We start from the raw sequence: 14,343 nt of genomic DNA on the forward strand, positions 1-14,343 counted from the left end.
GTGAATGAAAAATTACAGGGCAGGGTAATAATTACTACAAGAGTGCCCTGGGCTGGGGCGGGGCTCCTCACCTAGGGCAGGAGGGAGGAGGTCTCGGCCAGGCTTGGAGGAACAGAAAGAGCAGGGGTTAATCCAGTTCAGCCAGCCTAGTGGCTGAGTCACATCATGACGCAGTCCGATGGCAAAGCTCCAGTTCGCAGTCCTAACTTCCCCTTGAGAACAGAATTGTCTGCAGAGTCCAAGTACACCCCATGACCACAAGTGTGTGCTTGGGGCGTCAGGGGTTGACTGGAGGAGTGAGGGCACCACTGGCAGCTCCAGCCCCCAGATTACTGGCCAAGGGCTGCAAATTACCAGGGGCTGCATTACCAGCTCCTTTTCCCGAAGAGCCTTCTCATTGGCCGGTCCACCAGTTCCAAAGCCCAGCAACTCGTTCTCAGTCCTGTCACCCCAGTAGACACTCGAAAACCTCACTTCTATCCCAGCATTTTGTCCTTTTGATCAAGAAAGGACTGGGGATAAATCCCTGTCCACACAATCAAGAACCTCAGTCCTTAGCCCATAGTCTTAGCGGTTCTACTTACATGCACAGCGTGGTCCTCCTTTGGTAATTCATTCATTCAAAACTATTACGCCAGGCCCTGATGCAAATGCCTCCTCTACCCAGTCATCCTGTTACTGATGGTTAATAATTATGCGGTAATTTTTAGTCTCACTAGGAATGAAAAATGCGACAATAAACTACCATTTTTTACCCATCAAATTAGCAATACTTTGTTTTAAAGAAAATACTCAGTGCTAGTGAGGAGGCTGTGAGATGGGCAACTGCAACGTCGTAACCACCAATAGAAATGGGACATCCTTTCTGGAAAGCAGTCTGACAAAAACTATTCCAGTGTTAAAACTCATTAACCCAGAAGTTCATCTGGAAGTTTATTACAAGGAAATTATCAGGGATTTAGACAAAGATTTATACCAGCTACCGTTTATACCAGCCATGCACTAAATACATAAATTACCTCCTGTGCCAACGAAGATTTCACCAAAACATTGTTTTTCATGGCAGAAAAATTACAACCAGGCTACATTTACAGTAATAGAGAATGTTTAAACAAATTAGACTAAGTCATAGAACATAGTATGCATTAAAAACTGTCTTTAAAGAATTTTAAATGCCATAGGAAATGTTCTTATATATACAGTATGCTTCTAACTTATAAAAATATATAATAAATATACATGCATTAAAAATAACACAGAGAGGGACTTCCCTGGTGGACCAGTGGTTAGGACTCCCGAACTTCCACTTCAGGGAGCAACTGGTCAGGGAACTAAGATCCCGCAAGCCGCGTGGCACGGCCAAAAAAATAATAACAACAAAAATAACACAGAGAAATAAATCAAAATACTACTAGGTAGGATGGAAACTTACTAATGCTTCCCGCGTTTTCCTATTTTTCTGCAATTGGCCTGTATCCCTTTAATAACAGGAAATGTTACAAAAATGAAAGGCGCCTGCGCGAGCACACACGTGACTTCTCCCGGGTATGAGGAACTCCTTACCGCGTTCTTCCTTCAGACGGCTGCCTCCTGGTCCAGTCTTGGTGAGTCACCCAACTCGTCTGAGTATTTCATTTTCTCTTTGCAAAATGAATGTGATAATCCCGGCCTCTCCACCTCGTAAGATAGTTGTATGTTGCTGCTGCCTCCTGCCCATAAAACCCCAGGTGAATGCTAATTACTGTTACTACCAACAGACCAATGCTTTCTGGGAGAGGTGAGTCCCGGTGACGGTGACATCATCGGGAAGGCTCATGTTAAGAAAGGAATGGTCTCCTGGGACATGAAGTCTCTTCCCAGAAACCTTCGTCCTGCGTATTACTCCGCAGGTACAATTGCTGGTACGAAAGGATCTGAAAGCTTGATGGCGTTCCACGGAGCGTTTGTTTCTCACTCATACGTTTGAGCTGGGGTTTGGCTGATCCTGGCTGGGATCAGCTGGGTTGGGTTCCATGCCGCTGTTTGGGTCCAGGTCTGTCCCACATGCCTCTCATCCTCCCGGGACCAGCAAGCTAGCTGGGGCATGTTGTTCTCCTGGCGACGGGGAGAGGCATAAGAGGACACGCCAACCACACAAGCACATTTCGAACCACTGTATGCGCCACATCTGCTAATACCCTCCAGCCGAGTCCAAAATCATGGGGCAGGGAAGCGTTTCCCTCCCAAGGTTGTGGGAGGATCTGCAGAGTTACACAGCGGAGGATGTGGTTACTGCAGAAGGTGAGGAACCGAGGCTAATGATTCAACCTAGCAGGAGGAGGGTTGGGAAGGTAAAATGAGCCACGAAGTTGTTAGCTCTGTGCAGACTGAAGGCGAGGAGGGAAAGAGATGGGAAGCCCGGGCTGTGACTTGTTGGAGGCAGCCAGGAGATGCCTACTCTGCATCCCTTGTTCATATAGCCAGCAGTTATTGGGGGTTGGCCTTGGAACTTGGTGAGGCTCTGAGCTGGGACACAGTGGAGATGAGAATGAAAGCAGGACTCTCTTCCGTCTAGCTGTTTTCCTAATCAACTTTCTTTACACACCTGCAGCCCATTGCCATCTTTTAAACGCCCTTTCATTTGCAACTGTCCTGCCTCTTGTGTTGCCATGGTTTTAAAAGGTGGTGTGTATTAAAAAAAATTTTTTTTATTAAAGTATAGGTGACTTACAATGTTGGGTTAGTTACTGCTATACAATAAAGTGACTCAGTTATACGTGTATATATATATATATTCTTTTGCATATTCTTTCCCATTATGGTTTATCACAGGATATTGAATACAGTTCCCTGTGCTATACAGTAGGACCTTGTTCTTTATCCATTCTTTATATACCAGTTTGCATCTGCTAATCCCAAACTCCCAATCCCTCTCCCACCCTCCACCCCCTTGGCAACCACCAGTCTGTCCTCCATGTCCGTGATTCTGTTTCTGTTTCGTAGATATGTTCATTTGTGTCATATTTTAGATTCCACATTTAAGTGATATCATATGGTATTTGTCTTTATCTTTCTGACTTACTTCACTTAATATGATCATCTCTAGTTGCATCCATGTTGCTGCAGATGGCATTATTTCGTTCTTTTTTATGGCTGAGTAGTATTCCATTGTATATATGCACCACATCTTCTTTATCCATTCATCTGTCACTGGACATTTAGGTTGTTTCCATGTCTTGGCTATCGTGAATAGTGCTGCTGTGAACATAGGGGTGCATGTATCTTTTCGAATTATGGTTTTGTCTGGGTATATGCTCAGGAGTGGGATTGCCGGACCATATGGTAATTCTATTTTTAGTTTTCGGAGAAGGTGGCGTGTATTTTTATCACCTCAAGGCCGTATATCAAGCACTTCCCTCATGCGTAAACATCTTTATGATCGGAGTTCTCCCTGGGAAAATCAAATGCATGTGTTCCCAGTCTGGACTGTCAGGAACCATCTGACGGTGTGGTCTATCATCTAGGAAGGAGGGTCCGCCTGCCAGGACAGCACCTGAGGAAGGTGGGGAGTGGGGTAGCTTCTGCAGATGTGCTCACACAGGGCTAGCTGAGGAGATGCCTCCCCAGAGACAGCAGAGACAGAGCCACGACCTGGCAGCTGGGAGGCAGCTGGGAGGCAGCTGGTCGCGCATGCTCTGGCTTCAGTGGGAGTGACAAGGCTTGAGGAAATGTTGGCTGAAGGAAGCAAATAGAACCCCACACAGCCCTACAGGACCAAGTCCCCGACTTTCCCTTTACACTTAGCTGTGCCGGGGTCTGAGTCTTAACAGGGATGAACAGGGCCCAGCTGGAGGAACGAAATGCACCCTGCAACCCTGGAAGATGGAAACTAGCGTAAACCAAGGGCTTTACCCCAGCGGGAGAGTCTAGGGTAACATGACTTTACTCGGAACCAGATGATTTAGCACAACGGCAAAAGAGAAGTCTCCTTTTCCTTCTGAAATGAACCAAATACATAAGAAAAAGAATACCTAGTGTGGAATTCTATCAAATAATGGCAGATGTCCCTGTTAGGTTGGCACCTGCCTTGCAAGAGCTCACTGTAACGATCAAAAGGCAAGGGTTGGGGGAGATCAGCTCGCTGCTTTGTGACCACCTAGAGGGGTGGGATAGGGAGGGTGGGAGGGAGTCTCAAGAGGGAGGGGATATGGGGATATATGTATACGTATAGCTGATTCACTTTGTTATACGGCAGAAACTAACACAACATTGTAAAGCAATTATACTCCAATAAAGATGTTTTTTTTTAAAAAAAAAAGACAAGCGTTGGGCCCCAGTCTAATTAGGAGAAAAATCATCAGACACATCCCAAGACACCTGACCAGCACTGCTCAAAACCATCAACGTCATGGGAAACAAGGAAAGTCAGAGAAACTGACTGCCACAGCCAAGAGGAACCTAAGCAGACATGAGGAATGCAGTAACCTGGATGGGATCTTGGAACAGAACAAGACATTAGGTAAAAATTAAGGAAATCCAAATGAACTGTGGACTTCCATTAATAATAATGATCAATACTAGCTCATTAAGTGTAACAAATACACCACCTTCATGTAAGATGTTTATAACAGGGGAAACTGGATACAGGATGTATTGGAACCCTCTGTGCTATCTTCTTAATTTTTCTATAAATCTAAAACTGTTCTAAAAAAATAAAGTCTATTAAAAAATCAATTCAAGAGTTGAAAGCACAGACACGGAAACCAGGCTGCCTGGGGTCCAGTCTTGGCTCCTCCTCCCCTTGGGTGAAGCCACTTAACCCTTTCTGCCATGCCTCAAGTTTCCTCGCCGTAAAATGGGAATAATCCTAGGACCTCTGATTGTCCTGGGGACTAAATAAGTTAAAACTTGTCAAACTCTGGAAGAGTGCTTGGCACCAAATAAGTGCTACATGTGCTTATTTAGTACATAAATAAAACCGAAGATGTGGGTTCACCTCACATGTTCTGTAAAACAGGAGGAAGTGTACCTTAGCTGAGTTTTAATTTTTCTTAAAAAAAAAAAAAAAAAGGAGCATGCTTAGGGCTCAGTTTGGGCTCCACTGTCCCAGAAATCCCGTGACCCTGCCCCTTCCCTCTCGCTTGGCCTGAATTTGGTTCTTCCTGTTCTCTCTCCCAATGGTTTCCCATTCTTTGCCAGGTTCACACGGGGTGACTCAGCCTGGAACCCTCCCGCCAGGAGGCACATCAGCACGGGCAGATCCACTGCTCTCTCGCCTGTCCTAGCTCTTCCTTCCTCCCCGGGAGGGTCCTACTGCACCTGCGTTCCAGCAACACCCCCAGACACCTCCAACCCCACCACCCTCCCCCAGACACGTGGCCCCAACCCCTCTGTCTCTCCTGCCTGTGCGGATGCCCTTCCAGCTCGGAGAGCTTTGGTGACGAGGGGACATCACCACCCAACAGGATGCCTAGGAAATGCGTGTGTTCCTTATTGCCCAGGAAGAGGTCTTGCTAAAGAACAATCCTGAACTTTGTCCAAATGGTTGAAAGCTTGACACGAGTCATCTTCCTGTGAGCATCTGAAAAATGCCTGTGTCCAAGCAGAACTGGAAGCACAGATCTGCTCTTTCCTTTAGTCAAGACCTTGAATTCCTGGAGCTGTTTCCTGCCCCACTCATGGCCACGGTCCCTCTCAGGGGCTGCCAGGTAAAATGCAAGCCAAGCACTGCAGTGTGGCAGCGACAGAAAATCCAAGGATCCAAGCCTCTACAGGATGAAGCTGAATCTCCCAATACTCTTCCCTGGTGGGTTCCCCCACTTTTTTTCTAAAGAGGCTTATTTCTTGTCCAGAATCCTGAGACACTGGTGAAGGGGGTCATTAATAGGACCCTCATTTTACAGGTGAGGAAGCCAAGTCCTTCTGGAGACAAAAAAAAGATTTCAGGCATGTTTCCTGTTTAGAGAAGGGGTTGCAGTTCCTCATCCACATTCTAGCCAGGGTTAACTTGTTTGCTTGGCTTTTCTTTGCCAGCACTTGCCAGTGACCTACATAGACCACATGCCTAGTAATAACTTGAACTTTATTAGCACCCAACATTCAAGGGTCTCTGGGGATTTGGCAAAAGGCAGTATTTAGTAAATCATCTGCTTATACCTCTGGGGCAGCCTTTGAAGAGAAGAGGCTACCAGCTGGGAGTATCGGCACAGCTGTCACTTGTCTGACTTTTTTCTTTTTCATTTATTTATCTGGAAATCTCTAAGACCATGGCTCACTTGTAAAGGTTGATATTTGAGATAGATAACAACTAGTCTGGCTCAGGTATCGGCCAATCAGGATGGATTTTGGCCAAGGGTACCCAACCAAGGCCCTACCCCACTCCTGCCCCTGATTGGCCAGGTATTGTCCCTAAAGCTGCAGGTTTAGGGGAAGGTCTAGGGAGTTCCAGGGAAGGAGCCTAGGTGGTCAAGGTAGTGGGACAATAGCTGTACCAAAGTGACAGGGAAGTAATTCAGTATTTAACCAGCTGACTGTCAACCCTGTACGTACCCATATTCTCAGTTCCTGGGAAGTACAGATCCATGCCACGCGGCTCAACGTTCTCCTAAGTGTCCATGATGGTTAACCATAGCAGGCTAAGGCGTAGAGGTGTTTGGATTCAAGAGCCATGGGGATTTCATTTTAGTGCATCTTACCTCCTCTTTGGTCCCCTGGAGCTGGAGCTGGATCAGGTGTAAGAAGAGTGGGTGCAAGTCACAAGTGATAGCATGAGATGATCAAAGTTAGGGAAGCCCAAGAGGGCCCCTAAGTCCAAAGGTTGCTGTAGAATTCGATGTGAGAGACAGGATAGAACAGGACAGATGCTGGGAAGATCTAGGACAAGAGGGTCGAGGGGGTCAGAGGGTCTAAAATCACTGCCTTGAAAGCTCCATCACTCCTTACCAGGGAAGCTTAACTGTGGTTAAAAATGTACGGAAGGGTAGAGCTACTCAGTCCTCAACAGTTCTTAGAACTTCCTTGTGAAAACATTTCCCCAAGTGTTTGCAACTCACCCAGCAAGCTCTTTCAGAAAAGTTATCCCAGAGGCCAAAGCTGATACTTAAGAAGGACCTTCATTGTTTGAAGGGCTGCTTCCCACTGGGAAAAAGCATGATTTAGATGGGTGGTCTTTTCCATCACAGAGTCCAAATTCTCTAGGACTCTGGCCACCTCGGAGCAGGGTAGCTTTATAAATTTTTACCGGTACAGTAATTCTAATAGAGCCATTTTTGAAGTGGTCTCAAAGGCCACTGGAGATGCAAGAATTCTCCCGACGGACGCAAATTGCTTTCCAAGCATATGAGTCCTTTCTGCTCTTCTGGGTGAATGCCACGCAATCCTCCAGCTGGCATTTAGGGAGAACTAATCGCTTTCTACTATTAACTTATTACGTGAATCATTAAGGGTGACTGAATTTGGAATTCATGCACCAGAATACTTTTATTCAGCATTTATCCAAAATTCTATCATCTATGCAACATGTGGCAGCTTGCAAAGCTCCTGCTGTGCCTGCAAAACCGTCAACAGCCAAATGCCCACACTGAGGAGGAAGCAAGTTTTGTTTTGTCTTAGCAGTTGCTGCTACTGTGTTATCCACGTGGTTGGTTTTAGGTTTTCTGATCTTCTCTGAGATGTTTAGGTTTCTGTATTTGCCACATCAGTATTTGGGGCTGGTAATTTTCTAGTTAACTAAATTGGAAGATACGTTGTGGTTCAAATAGGAAACATCATACCCCAGTTGCCAAAGCAAATGTTTACATAATGCTACCCCCTCTCCCCAAAAGCAAACTGCTTATGCGTTGACACTTTGTTATTATAAACAAGTCCCATTGTTTCTTCCATTGGAAAGTGTAAAAGGACAGAATAAATGGACAATGAGGTCTCTTGCCCCACCTGAGTGGGTTGAAGTGAAAAAAAAGATGGAAAGTTATTGCTCTTCTCAGGGAAGGTTTTTCAAACGGGATTTTCTTTTTAAAATAGGTTATAAATTCCTGTGATTCAAAAGTCAGTATCAGGGCTTCCCTGGTGGTGCAGTGGTTGAGAGTCCGCCTGCCGATGCAGGGGACACGGGTTCGTGTCCCGGTCCGGGAAGATCCCACATGCCGCGGAGCGGCTGGGCCCGTGAGCCATGGCCGCTGAGCCTCCGCGTCCAGAGCCTGTGCTCCGCAACGGGAGAGGCCACAACAGTGAGAGGCCCGCGTACCGCAAAAAAAAAAAAAAAAAAAAAAAAAAAACAACTCAATATCAAAAGTTATAACTGAGAAGTTTCCCTCTCTCTGCTACCCAGTCTGTTTGGGTCCTCCACTCCACCCCCGGAAGTCATCGCTTCACTAGTTCCTTGTATATCTTTCCACTGTTTCTTTGTGCAAATAGAGGTATTCATATTTTCCTCTTAAAGGGAGGTTTGAAATATTTCACTAATACTCAAAGCTCCCCTGACCCCGCACTAGGAGGTAAAGTTCAATATGGTAAATAAATTCAGAAGTGACTCCAGAAGACTGAAATTGCATCTGAAGTCTGTCTTCGTAGGACCGTCTGCAGCACCGGTGTTTTTTAATATACCTGGCTCTTGGGAAAATGATGGACCAGAATTTTCTCCTGACTCCCCAGCCCTGCTTTCACACTCTTGCCTCCTCCCGCGTCAACAGCCCCGCAAAAGTTTCTGACAAAGGTGCACTTTTTGTTCTATTCCCCACGCCCACCTCCCACAAACACACCTTTGTAGGGTCCCGTCACCTTAGTGCCTGTGGGGATGGGTAAATGGCTTCTAATGTATATACAGTATTCCAGGAAGCAATGGCTGGCTCCTTCAATTCAAGGGTTCTTCCAAATGGAAATAGTCTTTCAACATGGGGCTAATGGGAAAACTTGATACTGGAGGATGTCCCAAATGTACAATATTCAACTTACTGATGGAGTGTTTATTATATGCCAGGTGCTATGGGCGGGTGTCAGGTAGAAGGGTGAGTAGGACACGGTGCCTGCCGTCATGGACCTCATGAGGTGAGTTACAACACGGAAGAGCCACGAGGGTGCAGAGCTCAGAGAAGGCTTCAAAGCCGAGATAAGAGGGGCAGGTAGACTCAGCCAGGCAGTGAGCAGGGGTCTGAGGCAGCATCGTGTGTAGAGGCCTCTGGGATGAAAAAGTCAGGATTCCTTCCTCCTCTGCTACAACTTCCTTTCCAAGCGGGACCTCGTGGAGATAATTCTGGTGACAAAAGGAGTGGCTTTAATGGAGATATAGGGGCAGTAGGAGTTGGAGGTGCTTGGGAGTGGGTGGAGGTGTGTGGCACATCACAACGTGTGGACACGGGCCTGGGCAGTTCCGAGCCAGGTCAGGTGAGAGGGGTGCTACTGGGAGTCAGGAAATTAGATGCCTTCTTGCCCCAGGACCCCCAAGTTTATTCCAGGCTCTACTTCATACATTGCTTTGGAAACCTCAGAAAATAACATGGCCATGGGAGCTTCAAGGGAAAGGTCTTGACATACCAATGAGGCAGTCCAGTTCCCAACAGAAAACAGATGGCACGTTCAAAACAGGATAACCTGGGGAGGGATTATTTACGAAAGTGTGGGCAGCGCGGGGTGGGGTGGGGGGAACAACCAGTGCTGCAGTAGCTGGGGCTTTACCACCCAGAGCCCTACCACCCGGGGCCCAAAGGAAGGAGATTAGGGACCGTTACCAGAGCCTGTGGGGGGCAAGTGGCTTGTTTGGCTCCTGGGTCTTGAAAGGAACCGTGACCTTCGGCAGAGGTGACCTTGCAGAGAGGGAGCGAGGGGAATACATTCCCAACCACACTGTCCTTCCCCCTGCCAGGCCTCCCTCGTAGCCGAACCCTGCCATAGGAGAGGACGCGGGGCCTGTTGTGAGGCTCCAGGCACAGAGAAACGTGGGGCAGGCATCTGCAGGGGCACAGGAGGCAAGAAGGAAACCCACCAAGTCCTCGCTGTGGCTTGACGTGGCAGGAGACCGGACAAGATTGATTTTCTTTATGCTTTTCTCCGTTTTTCTAAGAGTCTCAAAATGAACACATATGACTCCCGATTGGAGAAACGATGATTTTTAATTTAAAAAGGCAAAACCACAAACCACATCAATAGCAATAACAACAAGGAATGTGTCCCAAGGAGACCCCCCTGGGAGTACCAATGCTCTCATTACTTAGAGCGGGAAAGGGAGCCCTCACCAAAAATTCTGTCCCACTCTGAACAGCCAGCTGACCCTTTCCCACGGGATCCTGACCACAAACAAAGCACGTGGAACCGGCGCTCTCAACCGAGTTCTTGGGAAGAAGAGTCACTGGGTCCTGAAGAAAGTGACACCCAAGCCCTTCTTGTTTCTCTGAAGCAAACCTTGTGTGGGCGTGTTGGGGGTAGGGGGTGGTCATAGGGGAAGATGCTCAGCTTTCCAGGCACATGGGTTCAAGTCGTGGCCCAGCTGCTTCATCCTGGGGGAACCTCAAGCATTTACGGGCTCTGAGTCTTGTACTCAAGCGACCGTGAGTGTGATGATGATCCTTCACTCTAAGAGTCATTGTGAGGGTTCACGACCTTGTAGATGGTAAACGACATCTCTACAAATATTCCTTGTAAATGAAGGAGAGCAATGCACAAAGGTAATCACCACCACAAAAGGCAAGAACAAATACATCTGCAGCCTCTAGGAGGCCTGAGGCCTGTAGCCCAGCTCATGCGTGGACAGAAAGAACACAACCTTGGTGAATTAAAGAGAAACACAGCACCAGAGCCCGCTGGGAGGGATTTCTCTATTTCCCATCAGATGGTATTTCTCTCTCCAGTCTTCTCCTGTTTCTCTGCCTTCTCCACCCCTCAGCTCACTGGGGTCCCTGTGCCCAGGACCTGGCTAGGAGTCTCTCGTGGGAGTCTCTCCCTACGTGCAAGGTGGAGGTAGACCCTCAGATTTAGGACTTGCAGAGTCTTCAGAGGTCAGCACCTGTGACGCCCACCTTTCTCTTGCTACCTTGACTGCCGTTGGCATGTAATTTCAGTGTGTGATTGTTCTAAAAGGCCCCTGTCCCATGAGGGAGGGACAAGACAGTTGAGGCCAGTGAAAACCGAGAGAAAAATCATGGCAGCGGAGGGCATGAAAAGAAGGCAAAAGGAAATGGGAAAATAAGGAAATGGGAAATTCATGATAAAGACTGGAAATGTGATCACACTTTCATAGTCATTCTCAATCCCTTTGACATTTGGCCCCGTGGGGTCCCAGGCTCTTGCATCCAGTGCCTGAAGGGTTTAGGGCTGGAGAGAAATGCAGTGGCCAAGGAAAACTCTTGTCAGATGCCACCCCCTTCCCGGACCCTCCCCACCTCTTACACCTCTGACAATGACCCAGTGGAAAGAAGGAGCACCCGAGCCACACCTGGACCTCCTGGTACTTGAAAGCACTGACCTCGTGTTCCTCCCCAATTTAAACTACAGGATCTGACCTACAACTAGTAGTGTTTGTCCTTGGTACAGGGGAAAGATGGGTGGTGGGTACAGGAGTCCAGAAACAGAGAAAAAGGTATAAAAGTGGAGCACTTGTTTTTCCTGAAAGATGGGGGAGTGGCTAAAATTGTGGATTCTGGAATCAGACTGAGAAGGTCCAAATCCCTTCTCTTCTGCTTCCCGTCAAGGTCACCCCCTTACTTAGCTACCTGAGCCCTCTGATCTATCACTATAAGTGGGATGACCAGACCAGATGTGCTCCCTAAGGGGATGCAATCAATGTCAAATACACAGCATCAACTCGGACACATTCTTGCCTAAAAAAAAAAAAAAAAAAAAAATTGATCCTGAAATCAATCAAGCCTCTAGATGTCTTACCAGTTTACAGGGAGTAAAGGGGACTGAAGAACAAATTAAGCAACACTACAAGGAAGCAAGCAGCCCAGTCTGGAACGTGGGACATCCTACAAAATAAATGACCTGGTGTCTTCAACAAACCAACTGCAAGGAAGTGAAAATTTACAAAGGAGTGGAAACTGTTACAGAACAGAAGGGACCATCAAAACAAAAATGTGAGCCTTGTTTGGATCCTGATTTGAATAAAAGCCCTAAAGAGACATCTTTAAGAGAACTAACCTGATATTAAGGAATAACTGTTAATTTTGTGGATAATGGCATGGCGGTTATATTTCTAAAACACCCTTTCTAACTACAGACACGCATTGAAGCACTTACGGGTAAAATGACAGGATGTCTGGGATTTGGAGGGTCAGGGGCAGAGTTAAAATTGTTGGAGCTGAGTGATGAGTGCCTGAGTTTTCATTTTATTTTTCTGTCTCTGTTGCATATTTTTGAAAATGTTCATCACAAAACGTTTTAATAGAGCCACAGATATATGACTACAATGGCGTGAGTTTGGATCAGACACCTTTGTTAGGACCTCAGCATCCGTCGGGCTTACCCGTGATTGTGGGCATGGCTCGGGGCGGGGTTCCATCCAGCTTTGACTTGCTTCACTTCCAGAGCAAGTCATTGTCTCTCTGACCTGCGGCCTGGGATGCCAGCCAGAGCCTGCTGGCATCCCCCCCACCCCCGCCGCATCCCCCGGACCGTGAGGAGCCCACAAGTGCAGGGGAGTCAGTGCCTGTAGGCAATAAGGCCAGGTGCCTTGTTTTAAAGGTGCATAAACTGTGGCTGTGTGAAGTGCAGGGACCCCTTCATGACAGCTGGTTGGGGACAGAGCTGGACGAGGGATTCTGTCTTGAGGCCTTCCACGGTACCCAGCGGAGGGCTCTGCCCACAGGAGGCCCTCGATGAGGATGTTGAGCATGAGTAAAGAAATGCCAGGGTCAAAAGAAGAGAGACCATAACAACACAACACGATGAACAATAGAGGTTCAAAAAAATAGGTCTGTTTTGCTTTACATGACTGATTTTAATGTTTTAAAGTTGCAATAGAGTTGATTTACAATATTGTGTTACTTTCAGGTGTACAGCACTGACTTAGAGATATATATATATATGTTATATATGTTATATATATATCTTTTCAGATTCTTTTCCATTGTAGGTTATGACAAGATATTGAATATAATTCCCTGTGCTCTACAGTAGGTTCTTGTTGTTTATCTGTTTTATGTATAGTAGTGTTATCTGTTAATCCCATACTCCTCATTTATCTCCCTGCCCCTTTCCCCTTTGGTAACCATAAGTTTGTTTTCTATGTAACTGTGTTGTTTTCCATGACTGCTTTTGAAAATCCCAAAATGTCATTTGAGAAAATGAGTAATTATAAAGGAAGACAGTCCTTCACCCCACAGCAGTACACTTCTGCAAAGGTGGTAAAGCACCAAGCTTACTGTCCCTTAGCTCTGCCTTCAACAGAGCTAAGGGACAGTAACGAACCCCAGCGTCCGTGCACATAGATGAACGTGGGAACACGTATGTGTGCTCCATATTTTTGCAGATAAAAATAGCTCATGAGCCTGGAAGAACAAGCTGCTTTAATTCTAGGAATTTGAAAAAAACACTTGTAGCCAAGAACAGATTCTCTGTTTTGAAGATAATTGGCATTTCCCCCCAACCACAAATATTTTAAATATTAACATAAGTGAGATAACATGCAGAGGCAACGCCTCAGGCCCCAGTTCTGTGACCATGGGAATTCATTCCTTCTCCCCTTCTCTGCCTTTTCACTGTCTCCTGGTCCATCCAGGGAGCTGTGATTGAATCTGTAGAACTGCTAAGTTCTAAAAAAAAAAGCTTCTTGTCTATCAGGTTAAGATATGCAAAAGATAATCCATATCCTCTTTTTTGTGTGTAAGGAGCTAGGTAGAAAATATTTTTTTTGGAAGAAACCTGGCAAGAAGAAAGCCAGTTGAGGGATGGAGGTTCCTACCGCGTGGATAACCTGTTTAGCCAGCACCAGATGGTTTGGAGGGCGGGTAATGATATCCAAAGTACTCTCTATCTAGGTCAGCGTTGAATCCAGTCCAGGTCACAAATCACAGAGAGTTGTTTGACCAGATGTGTGTTCAGAGGCTGATGGAAATGAGAGGATGTTCTGAGACCCAGATATATTTGAATTTGGGTCTAATCTGGCTCCTTTGGGGGCCTGATTTCTCAGATGGAGCTGTCGTGGAAGGAAAGCTTTGTGTATAGGATGGATATGCAACTCTGGTTCTTTCCCAAAAGGTTACAGAATGTCATTTTCTGTAACCTTTTCTTTTCAGAAAGAAAAACATAGTGTCTAGTGTAAACTAGAACATCGGGAATCTCCTCATACATGGGAGATGAATGTAAATTATTACAACTTTTCTACAGATAAATTTGACCATGTATATCAAAAAATCCTAACAGTTTGCAAAGCATTTG

At 46.4% G+C, this 14,343-nt stretch overlaps 1 protein-coding gene across 1 annotated transcript in view; it reads left to right on the forward strand.

The window, feature by feature from the left end:
• Positions 1–1,548: 1,548 nt before the first annotated feature.
• The window catches only part of SNRK (SNF related kinase), a 134,910-nt gene continuing 122,115 nt past the window's right edge, over positions 1,549–14,343 (forward strand). The window contains exon 1 of the mRNA XM_032648599.1: positions 1,549–1,604. The gene's annotated coding sequence lies outside the window, so the exon portion shown is untranslated. The remainder of the gene's footprint in view (positions 1,605–14,343) is intronic.

Source organism: Phocoena sinus, chromosome 11 (assembly GCF_008692025.1).
Source record: "Phocoena sinus isolate mPhoSin1 chromosome 11, mPhoSin1.pri, whole genome shotgun sequence".
Lineage (NCBI taxonomy): Eukaryota > Metazoa > Chordata > Mammalia > Artiodactyla > Phocoenidae > Phocoena > Phocoena sinus.